The sequence below is a fragment of the Rattus norvegicus genome, chromosome 10 (assembly GCF_036323735.1).
Source record: "Rattus norvegicus strain BN/NHsdMcwi chromosome 10, GRCr8, whole genome shotgun sequence".
NCBI classification, from domain to species: Eukaryota; Metazoa; Chordata; class Mammalia; order Rodentia; family Muridae; genus Rattus; species Rattus norvegicus.
In genome coordinates this window covers 82,313,241-82,328,850 of record NC_086028.1, presented here as the reverse complement: position 1 = coordinate 82,328,850, position 15,610 = coordinate 82,313,241, and the positions used below count along the sequence as shown (strand labels likewise).

Below are 15,610 nucleotides of genomic sequence, written 5' to 3'. Positions count from 1 at the left end.
CCCCGCGACGCTGCCCCTCCACCCAGTCCTGCGTGGCTGGTCTCTGTGTGCGTCCCCTCTCTCTGAACGAGCTTTCCGCCAGACCCCCCACACCGCAGAACCTCATCTCCCCACTTGGATTCTTCCCTCTGGCCTCTCTCTGCACCTCCCAGTCTCTCAGGTGAACCAGAAGCTCCCCACTCTTCCCACTTACTGCCTCTTCTGGCCTAGGTTGGGGGCCTGTAGCTTTGGTGCCCAGAGGTCTCCACGTGGCTGTCCTGGGTCAGCCCGAATCTCAGGTAAGGTTCACTTTTTCCTCAGGACCCCCTAGTAGGTGTCATTGGGACAAATAGCTCATCACTTTTTTTTTTTTTAAAGAACTCTTTTTTTTTTTTAATTTTTTGAGATTTCTCTCTCTTTTTTAAAATTGTATTTATTTTATGTATGTGAGGACACTGTCACTGTCTTCAGACACACTAGAGGAGGACATCTGATGGTTGTGAGCTACGGTAGGACTCTCACCTCCCCCAGACATTTTCCAAGGCCAAGAGGTGGATGAGGCCAGTAGGATACAGCACACTTGAAATCCAGCCTGAGCCTGCGACTACCCCGCCAGAGTACAACACATAGAGTGAGGTAGTTACCGGTGCTTGGGCAGCCAGGCATTCAGAACACTGACAGATATGTCATACACAAGAGCTCTCACTGTATGGCTTTTGTCAAAGCCACCATGTCTAGGAAGGAGGTGTTTTTGGACATATCCATTGAGCAGAGTCAGACTTCATGTGACCTGTTCAAGCTGCTGATTGGGCTAGGCAGTTGAGTGGGAGGGTTCCCAGGCTTGGGACAGGGCAGGTTTCCCCATTCTGACCTTGAGAGCCTCAGTATACAGCATTGCAGTCACACCAGACTTCTTTCCACTTAAAGACACCGAGCCTTTCTCTTTCCGACTTTCACCTTTTTCTTTTTTTAGTTTCATGTGTGTCGGCGTGTCACCTGCATGCATGTCTAAGTGTGAGGGTGTCAAATCTTGGAGTTACAGATGGTTGTGAGCCGCCATGAGGTTGCTGGGAATTGAACTCAGGACCTCTGGAAGAGCAGTTGGTGCTCTTAACCACTGAGCTGTCTCTTCGGCCCATCTTTTTTTTTGTTGTTGCTTTTAAAAATTACACATACTGATCCTTTTATTTATCCATTTATTTATTTATTTACTTGCTTACTACGTATTGATGGGGGGAGGGTGTGCTCGTGTGGAGGTCAGAGACAGCCTACGAGTGTCAATTCCCTTCTTCTGCTTTCTAGGTCCTGGGGTTGGATTTAGTTTGTCCGGCTTGGTGTCAAGTGCCTTTACCTACTGAGCCACTTTAGTGCCTGAAAGTTTCTTCTTTTTTTTTTTTTTTTTTTTTTTGGATCTTTTTTTCGGAGCTGGGGACCAAACCCAGGGCCTTGCGCTTCCTAGGCAAGCGCTCTACCACTGAGCTAAATCCCCAACCCCTGAAAGTTTCTTCTTAAATATCCTCATCAAGGGGACTGGAGAGACAGCTCCCTAGTCAAAAGAATTCAATGTTCTTGCCGGAGACCTGAGTTCAGTTCCCACACCCCCGTCATGTGGCTTACAACCACCTGTGACTCAGGTTCCTGGGGATCCGATACCTCTTCTAGCTTCCACGGGCATTTCACACTTGTGGGGCACACATGGACAAGCTAGCACACGCAAAAACAAACAAACTGTGCTGGGTATGGAGGTGCATGCCTTTAATCCCAGCATTTGGGAAGCAGAAACAGGTGTACTTCTGTGAGTTTGAGGCCAGCTTGGTCTACACAGCAAGTTCTAGGCTAGCTAGGGCTGCACAGGGAGAGCCTGTTTCAATAATCATCATCATCATCATCATCTGGGTGTGGTATAGTATAGGTATATACCTTTAATCCAGCACTTGGGAGGCAGAGGAAGGCAGTTCAAGGTCATTTTGGTCTACAGAGTGAGTTCCAGAACAGTCAGGGCTACACAAAGAAACCAAAAGTCCAATTAATAATGATGATGATGATGGTGATGATGACGACTCATCGAAAGGCAGCTCTGCTGGTCACTCAATGTCACTAGCTAGGTCTCACACTGAGTTTGTTTCCATGCTCTCTTTCTGGCCTGAGTTTAATCCTCAGAATGGACATGGTGGGAGCAAGAAACAATTAGTCTTCTGACTTAGAATATATAAACGATTTTTACTTTATGTGCATTGGTGTTTTGCCTACATGTCTGTCTGTGCGAGAGTTACAGACAGATGCTATGTATTCAGAAGCTGAGTTTTGTGCCCCTATCCGGGTTGTAACCTGATCTCGGGGCACTGTATTAACCTATGTACTGTCAAGACTGTTCCCCAATAATCCCTGATTGGTCAATAAATGGCTGGGGCTTATGACTGGGCACAAAGGAAAGGAAGGCGGGACTTAGAATTGAGTGAGGAGTCTCCGAGAGGAGGAGGTATCCATGACTGTGGGATGGACCCACATGGCCAAGAGGAATTCTCCCTGAGGACACATATGGAGCAGAGTTAGCTGGGAGAGACTCAAACAGCAAGTAAGGCAGAGCTGATGGCTGGGATATAGGTCAGAATAGGTCAGAACCTGCCCAGCATAGTGCAAACAGCTTGTAACGATAATACCAAGTTTCTGTGTCTTATTCAGGAGCTCTGTGGGGTAGAGTGGAGCACAACGCATCCCATAAATGACTCTAATAGTTGTGAGCTGCCATGTGGGTGCTGGGGCCTCTGGAAGAGCAGTCGGTGCTCTTAACCACTAAGCTGACTCTCTAGCCCCAAAGTTTCTTTTCTTTTTTCCTTTTTGTTTTGTTTTGTTTGTTTGTTCTTCAAATTGGGATTTCTCTGTGTAGCCCTTGCTATCCTGGAACTTGGCCTCGAACTCAGAGAGATCTTTCTTTCTCTGCTTCCTGAGTACTGGGTGTTAGGTTATTTCTACGCTGGTGAAATGAACCAATTCAAACCCAGGGTTTCAGCACCATCTGATGGCTTGGTTATTTCTCTGCTGATGAAATGAGCCAATTCAAGCCAGAGTATATTATTAAAGGCAGGTTTATTAGGAAGCTGCTGTCAGGCCAGTTCACTGGCCCCAAGGGTTGAGGCCAGGGGAGTGGCCATGGAGGGCAGGGAGAGAAAGGGTGCATGCCTGCAGAGAGAGAAGAGAAGGAAAAGAGAGAAAGACAGAGGGGGAGGGGTAGACTGAGGGGGGAGAGATGGAGAAAGAGAGGGAGAGAGAGAGAGAGAGAACAAAAAGTCCCTATATGTTTGGACTATATAGGGGAGAACCTCTGGGGGAAGGGCAGCTCAACCTCTGGGCTGAAAAGTTCAGGGTTGGGGGCAGGGAATGTCAGGTAGAGACTGAGGGATGCTGGGAGAACCCGGCGGCCAGGTCTGCTTTGGTATGTAAGATGTGCACCTCAGCTCCTTGTCCGGGGTCCAAGGGCAAACATTGGGATTAAAGACATGCCTGAGGCATGCACACATGAATGTACATAAACAATAAATAAATGTTACAACGACAATCCAACTAAGCAAACAAGTAAGATTTGAACTAGGAACAGGACAAAGTAACAGTGAGCCAGGAAGACGCCCTGGTAGCCATCCACTGATTCAGTCTTCCTGTGAAGGTGTGACCATGTCTTCCTCAAAGGCCATCAGAGTTGTAATTGGGAGTCTAGTCTAGTATGTGGTGCATCGTGTGTGTGTGGTGGGGAGTCAGTCTTTGGGCATTTCGTCTGGATTCTAGATCATGAGAAGTCAGATTGGTGGTCATGCTGGCTGGATATGTTATACAGTTGATGTGGCTTTTTCTCAGGCTGCAGGGAAGACAGTGGGCATTCAGGCTGAGCGTGCTTGACAAAAGCCTCCCGAGATCTTTCAAACAAGAAGAGGGTTTGGCTGGGAGAAACTGATAAGAACAAGTCTCCTCCTCCGTACTACAAGAATATCAGTGCAGGCTTCCAGATATTCAAAGAATCCATGGAGGGCACCTATATAGGAAAAACAAAATGCCCCATACACTCCTAATATCTCCGCCACATGAGGGGGCCACCCAGCGTGGTGACCGAGTTGAGGATGAAGAGGACCATTATCACCCAAAGGGACTCTATTACATCTACTATAATTGCTTTGAAAAGCATTGTAAGAACACATCTGTGCGCCTGTCCCCTGCTTCGGGGGGCCTGCAGATAGGTTCCGTCATCACGGTGGGTGAGAGCAGGCCCCTCAGCAAGAAGACAGCAGTTCAGTGTGCTCAAGGTCACCGAGGCCGCCCACACCCAGAAGCAGTTCCAGAATTTTGGAGAGAATGCCAGCTGACTCCCCAAACACAGAGAAGTTATTTTATAATTTAAGGGGGGGGAGGTTGGATTATTATTTATTTTTGTAACAGTCCTATTTTTTGAGCTCATTTGCATAAGAACAGCATCCGAAGTTCCTCAGGTCATTTCCTAGCCTCCGTTTGGTACATGGTACCCACACTGGGAGCAGGTTGATCTTCCAAAGAAGGGACAGAAGACCTGGGGAGATAGGAGCCTGAGGGTGCTGGGGTGGCCCTATAGGGCATGAGGAAGGTGCCAGGCAGGGAGGGAGTGGGAACTGGGAATAGGGAGGCTGGAAGGAACAGGAGCCACACAACCTTGAGCGCTCCACCAGCTCCGCCTGTTGCTGCCAGTCTCAGAATCACCGAGATCGCTTTACATTCCAGTGATGAGTCAGCAAGTTCAGAACCGTCGTGTTCGTCATTCTAAGGGATGTATGTTGGGGCTGGAGAGATGGCTCAGTGGTTAAGCGCACTGACTGCTCTTTCAGAGGACCTGGGTTCAGTTCCTGGAACCCATGCGGCGGCTCACCAAACTGTCTGTATCTCCAGTGCTCTCATCTGCTTTCTGTGGGCACTGGAAGTAGGTGGGGCACAAGCATGCCCCTATATATATAAAACCTAAAGAAAAAATCATTTCAAAAAATGAGATGTTCTTCAACGATAGCCCCACTGAAGCGCTCAACAGAACCCCTGGGATTCTCCAAACCTCCTTTCAGCGGTGGCTACCTTACCCGCTGGAGCAGAGAAGCTACGGAACTAGACTGCTTCATGAGCAGAAATAAAGGTTTATTGTGGATCAAACTGTCAAGGCTATCTCTTGGGCGGGGGTGTGGCATGGAGAGAATAACAAAATGGCTGAACAGAGAGAAGATCTTATATGACAGCCAGTAGGGTAGGGATCTGAGCTGACTGAGCTGATTAGGAACTAGGAACCCTTTGCCACCAAAGGTAGTTGGCCTTTGGGGGAAGGTCAAGGGAAGTTCCCAGTGAACAGATCTACTTTTTTTTTTAAATATTTTATTTATTTAGTATATATAGGTACATTGTAGCTGTCTTCAGATACACCAGAATCTGGTATAGATGGTTGTGAGCCACCATGTGGTTGCTGGGAATTGAACTCAGGACCTCTGGAAGAGCAGTCAGTGCTCTTAACCGCTGAGCCATCTCTCCAGCCCCCAGATCTACTTTTTCTTGTGAGCAGAAACCTTTACGCTTGTTCACCCAGTACCAGTCCTTGTTTTTAGGACAATGTCAGTAGTACGGCCATTTTGGGGAAGGGGGACTTTGGGTCTGACAGGTATATCATTAGCGAGCTTCCAAGTAGACGGGCAGGCTCCCAAATGGAGATGATGTTAGATAGTGTCATTCACAATGTTATCACTGGAAGAGAACCTTCCAGTTCATAGCCGGACCCAGAAAAGCATACAGGTGCAACAAGAGATAATCAGCTTGGTAGTCTGGCCAGAGTTAAGGCTCTATGGCTAGGTAGTCAGTAAAGAGCTTGCTTCTCAAGCCTTAGACCCGAGTTCAGTCTTCAGAGCCATGTGCCAACATGGGTGGCCATCCTTGGGAGACAGCCATATGAGAATCTCGAGGGCTTGCTGGCCAACCACTCTGGTCTAATTGGGAGCTCCGGGCCAGTAAGAGACCCAGTATCAGGCAGGTGAGCAGGGTTCTTGAAGATGACACCTGAGCTTGTCCTGTGACCTACACATATGTGCGCCTGCACACATATGAACAAGCACACGGTTGCCTCACAAAATATAGGGCAGAGCTAGGTGTACTGGTACATGCCTGTAATCCTAGCTTCTGAGAAGAGCTAAGGCAGGAGGATTGCAAGTTTGAGGACAACCTGGGATACATAGGGAGACTCTATCTCAAAAGGCAAAACAAGGCCTAGGCTTGGTGGCACATACCCTTGATCCCAGCACTTGAGAGGTGGAGACAGTGAGATCTCTGTTAGTTTGAGGCTAGCCTGGTCTAAAAGCGCTTGCTTCGAGCTGGGAGGTGGTGATGCACGCCTTTAGTCCCAGTACTTGGGAGAAAAAGGCAGATGGTTCTCTCTGAGTTTGAGGCTAGCCTAACCTACACATCTACACATGAGTTCTGGGATAGCCAGGGCTGTACAAAGAAATCCTGTCTTGAAAAATCAGGGAAAGGGGCACGAAGTGGTGGGGGGTGGGTGGGGGGGGGAGAGAGAGAGAGAGAGAGAGGAAGCACTTGCTTCACTTTCAGAGCACCTGAGTTTTATGTACATCAAGGAAGTGAGGCAGCTTACAGCCTCCTGTAACTCTAACTCTAGCTGCAGGGTCTCCAAAGTCCTCTCTTTGGACCCCACAAAGACTACACACATGTGACATTCATACACACATATACACATGAATAAAAATCAAAGTAAACCCTTAAAGACAAAACCAACGTGTAGTCTTTGGGGTTCTCTTTTTCTCTGCTTCTTCCAGGGTTGTATAATTGTGTGATATTGGGAGGGCTGTACCTCTCTAATTCAGAGCCCATGCCACAGTTGCACTCATGACGTTTCTTTTTCTTCTGGAACCCCCAAGAGACAGGCGTTTCCAGTGGGGTTCTCCTGTGGGCCTTGTCAGTTCTTGGAGAGGAGATCATTCTGATTCCTCTGACTCACCCCCCTGCTGCTGCCTTGTCTGTGCTGTCTGTCCTGGGATTTCAGCATCTGTTCCTGGGTGACAAGAAGAAACAGCTCTCTCAAGCACCAACCGCAGTCCTTCCTGCTCTAATGTCAAAAGGGGGAGGGGTGTGTGTTTCGGAAGGTGAGATGTGTGCAGTGTTGTGTTGGACAGAGATCGAACGTGTCCCTGCTGTAGCTGCAGGATGGGTTTCAGTGGGGGCCATGCTGGAGACAGCTCTCACTCCTTCAGAGCCTCTGCTTTCTCTGAGACAAAGCTGCAGAGTGGGTGGGGAGAGAGAAATGGCCAAAAAAGGAAGCCTGGCCTGGTGGTGCATGTTTATATCCCAGTCTCTTGAGAGGCAGAGGCGGGAATAGCCTCGATTACTTAGCAAGCTCAAGACCATCCTCATCTACATGAGATCTGGTCTAAAAAATAAATAAATAATAAATAATAAGCCCTATACTCAGCTCAGCCCCATTTATGAATGGCTTTACATACGAATCCTGACTTCTTTGTTCTGAGACAGTGGCTGGTCTGGAGCTCAGTGTACTTCTTGGTCTAGCCTTGAACTCCCAAGTGCTAGGCACCCCCTTGCCTGGCTGTAATCTGAGTTTTTTTTTTTTTTTTCCTTTTTTTTTTCCGGAGCTGGGGACCAAACCCAGGGCCTTGCGCTTCCTAGGCAAGCGCTCTACCACTGAGCTAAATCCCCAACCCCTGTAATCTGAGTTTTAAGATTTGCCGATCAGAATTGTTGTCTTCATTTAGCTAAGGCTAGTCCAATTAGTGGCAAAGCTGGGATTTTTAAACCCATCTAAATCTGAACCACCCTCTCTCCCCATCTCACAATGCACCTGTCTGATTGCAACACATCAGGCTGAGAGCTACACAACAAACATTGCCCAATTTTGTTTGAGGCAATTCTGGGAGACCTATGGGACAGTTGAGCTCAGCTTCAAAAAATGCTACACAGAGATATGAATGAACAATGAGGTGTTTTCATTGTAGAGGTCAAGAAGAGCATGCATCCTCGTCTGAGCATTAGGATGACTCTTGTTTTTGTCCTACCTGGATTCTCGTTCCAAGCTAGTGAGTTATTCTCTACTCGGTCTACATATTAGGATCATCTGAGGAAATCGTTACAAACGGCTGGTTTTCAATTCTGAAGGGGGATGGGGAGTGGATCTAATCAGTGTGGGGTGGAGCTGTGCCGCTGCTCTTTTTCTGAGCTCCCTTTTTTTTTTTTTTTTTTTTTTTTCGGAGCTGGGGACCGAACCCAGGGCCTTGCGCTTGCTAGGCAAGTGCTCTACCACTGAGCTAAATCCCTAACCCATCCCTAGGTGATTCTTGTGCAGCCAAGGTTGAGAAGCGTTGTAGTAACAGGATCCAGAAGAGAGCTGGCAGCACGTGGAGGAGGTATGCCTCCTCTGACGGGTTGGTGGGAACACACTTTCGAAGGATGATTGCCACAGAAGGAAATGCACTACACGTCTGAAATAGCTGGAAGACCGATTGATTTCCTGCGTAAGACACATTAACATTTTAGCATTGACAGGCTATACCCCTAGAATCTCACAGGAGGGCCATAGGAAAGCAATCCCAGGCAGTCATCTGGTCTATTCCCCTGGATTACATAGTGTTGGAGAAAGGGAGAGAGACACTCCTATGTATGGATTTGTTTTTTAAAGACAGTTCTCATGTATCCCTAGGTTAGCCTTAGATTCTCCTCCTCACACTTGCTATATGAGAAGGCTGGCCTTGAACTCCAGATCTTCCTGCCTCCAGCTCCAGAATGCTAGGATTATAAGATATGCACCACCATGTATTTAGCTTTTTGACTACTGTACTGGGTTCTTATATCTGACACCCTTCTCCACCCCAATCCCTTCCAACCCCCTAAAACTAGGTAGGCGAGAAAGAAGGTTAGAAGGGAAAGGGGCGGAGATCTCTTTAGACTACTTCCTGCTGATTAGGGGCTTTCAGCTCCTTGAGGCAAGTCCAACCTTTGCTGTTGTTAGGATATCCAATTTCTTCTTCTCTCTTCACTCAGATCACTAGACAAACCACAGCAGCAGGGGAAGCAACAGCTGCCACAGCCTCTCGGGGCTCTGGCATTTTTATACCCCCTAAAGAGCTCCCAGAGTTCCAAACATAAACTAACCTCAGCTCGTAGAATCATGCCCCTGCCAGAGCATGAGACACATCACAGTCAGCTGCTAGGGACAATCGGAAGCAGCCCCATACCCCACACCTGGGATTAAAACAAGAACATAGTCACACAATATAACTGAGTTCTGACTTTTTTTTTTTTACATGCAGTGTCTCACCACGTACCCTGGTCTTGACTCCTGCTCTCAATTCTCTTGCCTCATCCTCCTGGGATTATAGGGAACCATCACCACACCAAGCTAAACAATTTTGTTTTGTTTTGAGACAAGGTCTCAGCAGGTAGTCCTAACTGGCTTGGAACTCACAGAGATCTGCTGGCTCCAGAAGCTGGGATCCCTGCCTCCACGGGCATGCCCTACTATACCCAGCCGTTCAGACATTTTTTTTTCTTTTTTCTTTTTTTTCCGGAGCTGGGGACCGAACCCAGGGCCTTAAGCGCTCTACCACTGAGCTAAATCCCCAACCCCACCGTTCAGACATTTTTAAAGAAGGGAAGAAAGTAGACATCTAGAGAGGCAGCACTTGGGGACAAAGCAGGTTCCAGTCACTCTCTCTTCTCGCAGCCCTTTCTCTGAGGGCTTCCTGACTGGCCTCACTCATCCATCAGTCACGACAGAGGGCAGAGGTGCCTACAGAAGCAGCTTGTCCTATTGGAGAGGTGGCAGGGTCAGTGTGCATCCCTAGGAGCATGGGCACTTCAGTGTATGCCTTAGACCCCTTTTTTAATTTTTTATTTATTTCATGCGTGTGTGCATGCGTGCGTGCCTGCATGTGTGCGTGCCCACAGTTGTACACACACATTACAGCACCCATGTTGTCAGAGGACAACTGTGTGGAGTCAGTTTTCTTCTTTTTCCATGTCAGTCCCAGGGACCAAACTCAGATCATAGGACATGGCAAATGTCTTTACCTGGTGAGCCAATCCAATGGCCCCTTGGCTACCTCTTTTGTGACACCCCCCCAAATCCCCACGCATTACAGCCAGCTCTCACCCCATTTCCCACTGCTCTTCTTACCGCAGGCTCTCTGATGGCTGTCAGCCCCTCCCTTAGGGAGCAAGGGCATGCTCTCACTTTTTCCAGCCAACTTCTTCTCAGTCTGATTTAATGGATATACCGGGACTGATGACACATCAGCATGGGATCTTTCTTTTGCTTCTTGGGTAATTGTCCTATTAACAGCTGTCCCAGGCAAAGAGAGGGAGGAGGGCTGGGGAGTGAGGACGGTGCTTTCCTTGGTGAAGAGCGAGGCGCCCTGGATTTTACAAGGTTAGTCAGCAGGTTCCAGACAGAGCCACTGCACCTGCTCAGACTTGATCTGGAACTCTAGACAGAGACTGGAGACTAGCTTTTGGTCTGCCCTCCCAACTACTGCATATTAAATAACCCTAAGGCCTGCACTCTGCCAGGCCCAAGTTGCCTGCTGTTAAGACTGAGATTGTCTGTGTCCGGTGGTCCGGCGAATCTCAGCAAATTTGCCCCCCCCCCCCCCCCCCCCCCCGCCTTTCCTTGCTACTTGAGAAGCAAACCATTTCGAAATACTTTCTCCTTTTATGGGGTAGAATCCAGGGCCTTCAGCAGGTAAAGTATATGCATGTTCTACCATTAAGTTATGTCCCCAGCCTGCTGCAGCCATATCTGACATCATCTAACTCCACAACAGTTTCTGATCTCTTTCTTTCTCTCTCTGACTCTTTCATACACACAAATAATTATTGTACGCATTTATGCAGTGTACCTGAAGTTGGGTTGTGTCTTAGTCAGGGTTTTACTGCTGTGAACAGACACCATGACCAAGGCAACATTATAAGGACAACATTTAACTGGGGCTGGCTTACAGTTTCAGAAGTTCAGTCCATTGTCATCAAGGCAGGAGCATGGCAACATCTAGGCAGGCATGGTGCAGGAGGAGCTGAGAATTCTACATCTTCATCTGAAGGCTGCTAGTGGAGACTGGCTTCCAGGCAACTAGGATGAGGGTCTTAAAGCCAGAACCCGCAGTGACACGCCTACTCCAACAGGGCCACACCTTCTAATAGGGCCACTCCATCGAGCATATACAAACCATCATAGGCTATAAAAGAAAATGATCAGGACAGGGTAGGAAAATCCAGAAGATCTCCCCACAACTTTCTTACCCTTCTCAAATGGGAGCCTCTTTTCTTGGCGCCTACCATTACCCCATCGCCTGGGACCCTTAGAGGGACGAGAAGGAGGAAGCTCATCACTGCTATTCTGTGTATATGTATAATACTTAGGAATTATTGAAATTGACTAAACAGGGCCAGCTGTGGTTTCATAGACCAGGGGGGCAGAGGCAGGTGGATCCTCATGAGTACCCTGCAGGAAGTGCTCCAGGATCACCAGGGATGCACAGAGAGATCCTGCCTCAAAGTAAATAAAACAAGATAAAAGGGAGCCAACAATGAAGAAGGCAGTGGTGGCTACTTGTGGGGTTGAGGCAGAGGGTCACCTGCTCTGCAGGAGAAGTTTGAGCAACGTAGTAAAACCTACATTCAGAGCTGAAATGGGGGTTGCTGATTTGATTGTTCCAGATTAGCTCAAGGTACAGGTAAAGATCTTGTTAAAAATTAATTAATTAATTAAATTACAGACCACAATGTGGCTTAGCAGGTAAAAACACTGGCTGCCAAGCCTAATGACCTGAGTTTCTTTCATCCCTGGGACCCACAGGGTAGGAGAAAACCCACTCCTAAACCTTCTTACACATGCATGCATGTACACACACATGTGTGTGTGTGCCACACATACATATACACATACATACATGCACACAAATAAGCATAATAAAAATGTTTTGAGGAAGCCAAAGAAACAAACAAAAATGGTCTGGTATTTAAATGTAGTGAAGCCTGGTAGTGCTGCTTGGAAGACTGAGCCAGGAGGATTGCAAATTCAAGGTCTACATTGGCTGCAGAATGAGTTCAAGGCCAGTGTGGACAACTTAATGAGACCAGGTCTCAAAACAAAGAGAAAGAAGGTTAAAGATATAGCTCATTGGTAGTTATTTAGCATGTGGGAGCCTGAGTTCAATTCCTGGTACACAATACTGAAACTCAGTTAGACGCTGTTCACTTCTATGATTTTAAAATACATCCAGACTTTTTATTTACTTTGTGGTTAAATAGCTACATCTAAGTCTGTTGCTTTTTTTTCTTTTCTTTTCTTCTCCTACTTCCTTTCTTCCTTCTTCCCTCCCTCTCTTTCTTTGTCTTTTTCTTTGTTTTTTGAGACAGGATATCTCTGTATAGCTCTGCCTGTCCTGGAACTTACTCTGTAGACCAGGCTGGCTTTATTTATTTTTTTTTAAAGATTTATTTATTTTGTATATGAGTACACTGTAGCTGTCTTCAGACACACCAGAAGAGTGCATTGGACCCCATTACAGAGGGTTGTGAGCCACCATGTAGTTGCTGGGATTTGAACTCAGGACCTCTGGAAGAGCAGTCAGTGCTCTTAACCGCTGAGCCATCTCTCCAGCCCCGAGGCTGGCTTTAAACTCAGAGATCTGTCTGCCTCTGCCTCCCAGGTGCTGGGACTAACCACCACTACCCAGCTACCCAACCATTCATTATTTTTCTTAATTATTTTTATTTATTTTTTCATACACACACAACACACACACACACACACACACACACACACACACACACACAGAGTGATAGTGCTGGCTAGTTTTATGCCAACTTGACCCAAGCTAGAACAGTGCTTCTCAACCTTTCTAATACTGCAACCCTTTAATACTGTTCCTCCTGTTGTGGTGACCCCCCAACCATAAAAGTATTTCTTTGCTACTACATGAGTGTAATTTTGCTACTGTTATCCTAATGTAAACATGTTATACACAGGATGTCTGGTATGCAACCCCTGTGACAGGGTTGTTCCACCCACTAAAGGGGTCATGACCCACAGGTTGACAACTACTGAGCTAGCTAGAGTCATCAGAGGAGGGAGCCTTAGTTGAGAAATGCCTCTGTAAGATCAGGTTGTACGAAAGCCTGAAGGTCATTTTCTTAGTTAGTCATTGATATGGATGGGCCCAGCCCATTGTGGGTGGAGTCACCCTTAGGCTAGTCATCCTGGGTTCTATAAGAAAGCAGGCTGACTAGCCGAGGGGAGCAAGCCAGTAAGCAGCACTCCTCCATGGCCTTGACATCAGCTCCTGCCTTCAGGTTCCTGCCACGTTTGAGTTCCTGTCCTGACTTCCTTCAAGGACTTAGAGTGACATGGGATGCATAAGCCAAATTAACCGTTTCTTCTCCAAGTTGCTTTGGTCATGGTATCTCATCACAGCAATAAAAACTCTACGGAGCATGCCTTTGATCCCTTTAGGCACTTGGGAGGCAGAGACGGGGGAATCTCTGTGAGTTTGAGGCCAGCCTGGTCTACAGAGCAACTAGAGGTACACAGTGAAACTCTGTCTTAGAAAACAAAAAATCCAAAAAACTTCAAACCGTAACTAAGATGTGGTGTGTGGTGTGTGTGTGTGTGTGTGTGTGTGTGTGTGTCTGTGTGTCTGTCTGTGTGTAGTATTTTGATCATATCCAGCCTGAATTCTTTCCCTCCGACTCTCCTGGAACCCTTCCCTCCCGCTTCATTCTCCTTCACTTTCATGAGGGCTCTGGGACTGGAACTCAGGTTGTCTGGCTTGCATCATCCGGTGGCAAATGCTTTACCCACTGAACCATCTTGTCTACCCTCTTTGTGTGTGTGAGAGGGACAGGGTCTCATTGTAGCCCTGGTTGACCTAGAGCTCTCCATGTAGACCAAGCTTTCCTCACACAGAGGTCTTCCTGCTTCTACCTCCTGAGCGCTAGAATTAAAATCCTGGACCACCATGCTCTGCTGCAGGAACTTTTGTTTCATGACAATCATAACCTCTGCTGGCAGGGAGCAGTTTACCTTCTAGCTCTTAGGGGCACAGCGTTCTTCTTCTTGGGCTGTTTCACTGTTCTCTTCCTTCCCTGTCAGAATTCCAGGTAGGGCACCCTAATCCTAAGACAAGGGGAGATGAGCATCTCAGCTTTCACAGCCATCTTCTCAGGGAACTCAAATGGTACAGGACACTTTACCAGTGTAGTACATCTTACAATGCTATCCCTAACCCCCATGCTGGCCGTCGTTTCTTTTGCTTTCTGGTATTTTGAAACAGGGTGAGTTCTCTCTGTGATACTTGAGGCTGTCCTTAAACCACTGACCTTCAGGCCTCAACCTATCAAATGCTGGAATTAGAGATGTGGACTACTGTGCCTGGTTCCAGTTTCTTCTTTTAAAACATAGTTACTTGAACATATACTTCCTTTCCTCTTTTACTTTTGAGATGGTAATCACACCACTTTTCCTTTCCCTTTTCTCCCTCCAAGTCCTCCCTTGGACTCCTTGCTCTTTTTCAAAGTCATGGTCCCTCTTTTTTTTTTAAATTATTGCTGTTATATTCATATATGATGCAAATGTATATATATGTATGAACGTATCCATAAATATAACCTGCTGGGTCTATAAAAAGTTACACATATGTGTGTTTTCAGGACTGACCGGGATACACAATTGCTGTGCTCTTCCTTGGAGAAGGACATTTTCTCCACTCCCTGAATTCCTTGGTTGCCTGTAGTTCTTTGTGCAAGGTTGAGGCGTCCTGGACTTTCCCCACCCTCTTTGTCCTGTCTATCAGTGTTGTCCTTGTTCAATCTAAAAAAAAAATACACTTATTTTTAATGAAACAAATAGAACTATTTCTGTTGCAAATGCACACTGAGGGCCAAGAATCCCCACCGATTGATTTGTGGTTGTCACATATGTGGTGGAAACCAGAAGAACCATTGCCAACACCCAAATCATACCTGCTGGTTTTGCCAACCACCAAGATACAGCAGCCACACAGTCAGAGAGTGCCTGAGACATTTCTATGGTTTCTTGCTTCAAGGACTAAAGCCAGAGAAAGTTTCTGCTCCTGACTATGTGAAAACGGGAGAAGGCATCTTCAAGATCCTACCAGGCCAAGCAGTGGTGGCTCATGCCTTTGATCTCAGCACTAAGGAGGCAGAGGCAGGTGGATCTCTTGTGAGTTCAAGGCCAGCTGGGTCTACAGAGAGAGCTGCAGGATTGCCAGGCTACACAGAGAAACTGTTTCAAAACCAAAAAGAAACAAAAGATCCTGCCAGGTGGTTGAGTTTCCACCTGGTGCCATTGAACCCCTGACTCCTGGTTCCCACACCAGCACAATAGGATCCTCTTCCGGCCTCAGACTCTCCACACTTTTGTCCTTCAGGGTCCTGGCTAGAAAAGGTACTTTGTTTACAACCTTCTGAGACCAAATGGCTAGATACTTGGCAAAGATGTGAATGAGGGGCTCATTCTGGCTGGGGAGGACCTTTGTGCTGAGTATCAGCTTGTTGAAGTCATCCTGCTGGCCTCTAGGGAGACCAGGGTACCCATCTTCCCAAA

At 47.2% G+C, this 15,610-nt stretch overlaps 1 long non-coding RNA gene across 1 annotated transcript; it reads right to left on the bottom strand.

Annotated features, from left to right (window-relative positions):
- Positions 1–6: 6 nt before the first annotated feature.
- On the bottom strand, positions 7–10,558 carry LOC120095287 (uncharacterized). The gene is made up of 3 exons (XR_005490727.2): positions 10,163–10,558; positions 9,139–9,228; positions 7–8,497 (listed from the first exon to the last, which is right to left on the bottom strand). It is a non-coding gene; the product is annotated as an uncharacterized LOC120095287 (long non-coding RNA).
- Between the last annotated feature and the right edge of the window lie 5,052 nt (positions 10,559–15,610).